Consider the following 2,517-nt stretch of genomic DNA (forward strand, 5'->3'; position numbering starts at 1 on the left):
AGTTCATTCAGTTCAACGGAGTTCAACTTACACAGGTTTTCAAGGATTTTACCCAGTAAAATTTTTCTGCAGGAGTCGGTCCGATCGTCGAACCGATTGATCACATTCCTCATATGATATTTTTCATATGATAGAGCAGGAAGATCTTTCTGTAATAGTACTTATATTGGTGGAAAACTCGACTTTCTTAGGCTGTGGAAAACTCGACTTTCTTAGTACGCGGTTAATTCTAACTTCTGGTTGAAATCTGACACTCGAGCGATTATTTTGATGTTGTCAAAAATAACCCTACTCGAAGGCATGGTAATTTTCCGACACTAAAAAAAAATTTTCAAAGAAAATTTGAATATCAACTCTTTAGGTAAAATTATTCCCGGTGCAAAATAAACCCAAACAACTCTCCATCCGTCAAACTTTGAAATGGACCGCAGTTTTTGTTAAATTAAACTACTTGACACAAAATAACCACTCAAGTGTCAAATTTCAACCAAAAGTTAAAATGAACCTCGAAATAGTTCATAGCCTTAAAAATCTGTATATATCAGTATTTTTTGCAAAATCCGAATAAAATTCAGAAAATTTTACCAGTGTACTAGAAAATCAGCAGAATACTGAAAAATCCGTACATCTGGAAACCTGGGTGACTACTTTCTCTGCCAGAGCCTGCCTGAGATGTGGGAAAGGCAAGCAAGCAGATGAGTTTTCTTCATTGTGTACAAAAATTTGAGATAATTGAATTTTGAGTCATTTCTCGGTTGGTTTTTCATTAGGGCATTATAAGCAAGTGACAGTTTCTCTTTGTTTACTTTCTCTTCTATTAATTACCAAGCGGTTTCCACGTTTATCACTCAACTCTTTGCATAAAATGCTACCCGAAACTTTCGACTTTCAAACAGAGTAGTGAAATCAAAGAAAATCTGTTTAATAACATTACAATAATCGAAAGAGAGAGTGATTAAATAGAAACTGTCACTTGCTTACACGCCCTAATCAAAATTCAACCGAGATTTATGGTTATCTCACACTATCAAAAACTGAATCATAAATTGCTGATTTCAATCATAAAATTTATCATAATTTCCATGATTTTAATCATAGATTTTAATTATAAATTGCTGCAATCAGCCATGGAGTAAAAATTAAGCTGTTATGTTTAATACAACTCAAGATATTCACGATTAAGTTCTACTTATCCTTACACAAGACGAATATTTAAAAGACGCCCCATAGTAAAGTAAGACGTATACATATCAAAAAGTATTTTTACCTTTATCATGTGAAAAGACGAGGCCTGAATACGGATAGGTTGGCATCACTGGGAGTGCGATGCGGCGTCCTGGTGCTCTCGAAAAAGTTTAATTTCAATGTGTTGTTTGATACGTATAGTTAAAAATTTGGTTGAAATAGTAAAGATGTGACAAATGTGTGTTTAGTAGTGAGAGTGCTATTTATTGAATAATATTGATCCGCGAAACAAAAGATGCTCAAGCGGCGGAAACTGAGAATTTACCGCCCCAAAATTCAACGATGTTAACCGATCTAAACGCCGTCTGAATGTCATTGTCTGTGTTATCGGATTTCTGTGGAAAGTTGTGAAAGTTTTCAAGTCGATCGTGTCATTCAGACTGAAGGTCTAGGGTTTGTCTGCAGCGGACCCATTCACGAGTGTTTTTATTTTATTCTTTCATTGGTCGTGTTTCATCTCGCGTTGCTATCAGCTGAGTTGTCCTAGCTTCGGCTGGACATATACTAAAATTGGAACGATACAGAGAAGATTAGCATATCAGCTGAGTGAGCAGGAGAAAAGGGATACTGGCGAGAACGTTCCTTGCAGATATTTTATATTTTTCTTACTTATTATATTTCTCTTGAGTATCGAAAATCAGATTTTGTTGAGATCATATTGTTTTCCAAAACGTACCCGGATCTCTTTCCCTCTCTACTAACAAATCTTCTGTTCCGTGATGCTCGTGGAGATACGCGGTCTATAGAAACAACGAGTATCGGACTAACATTCTTTCCTTTTTCTCAGTAGCACAGCCTTTGGTCGTAGCCAGCATCGTTATTGATAATTTTATGTATAGTTTTGAATCAGTGGGTATGTACTGTGAGAATGATTCGCCTCTCCCAAGCATCATTTTGTTGGTTCATTGTGCATTTTTATTTTTCATTCGGTCAATCACGAAGTGCAACTACGGGCAGTCTACTTCAGCTCAGCTCAGCTCAGCCTATCATGTGGAAAGACGAGGCCTGAAACTTTCTTCATTTTCTCAGAAATTTTCACAAAATTTGGTTCGAATAGAGGGTCTTCTAATCCTTTGGACTGCTATTGAATTTCATTCGGGTGTGACATCCGGTTCCGGAAATACAGATTGTAGTGTGTTAATAACTATGTGTGTTAATTGCTAGCCAAACAAAGAACCTCGGTTATACGTGTTCCTATAATAGGAAATACTGATCCAAAACTCCAAAAAGTAACTCACTTTATTTTCTTGGATAAAACCCAACCGAATTACA

At 36.2% G+C, this 2,517-nt stretch overlaps 1 pseudogene; it reads left to right on the top strand.

Moving 5' to 3' along the window:
- Positions 1-1,725: 1,725 nt before the first annotated feature.
- On the top strand, positions 1,726-1,849 carry LOC131439732 (U6 spliceosomal RNA; annotated as a pseudogene).
- The last annotated feature ends 668 nt before the right edge of the window (positions 1,850-2,517 follow it).

Source organism: Malaya genurostris, chromosome 3, assembly GCF_030247185.1.
Source record: "Malaya genurostris strain Urasoe2022 chromosome 3, Malgen_1.1, whole genome shotgun sequence".
Classification (NCBI taxonomy): Eukaryota; Metazoa; Arthropoda; class Insecta; order Diptera; family Culicidae; genus Malaya; species Malaya genurostris.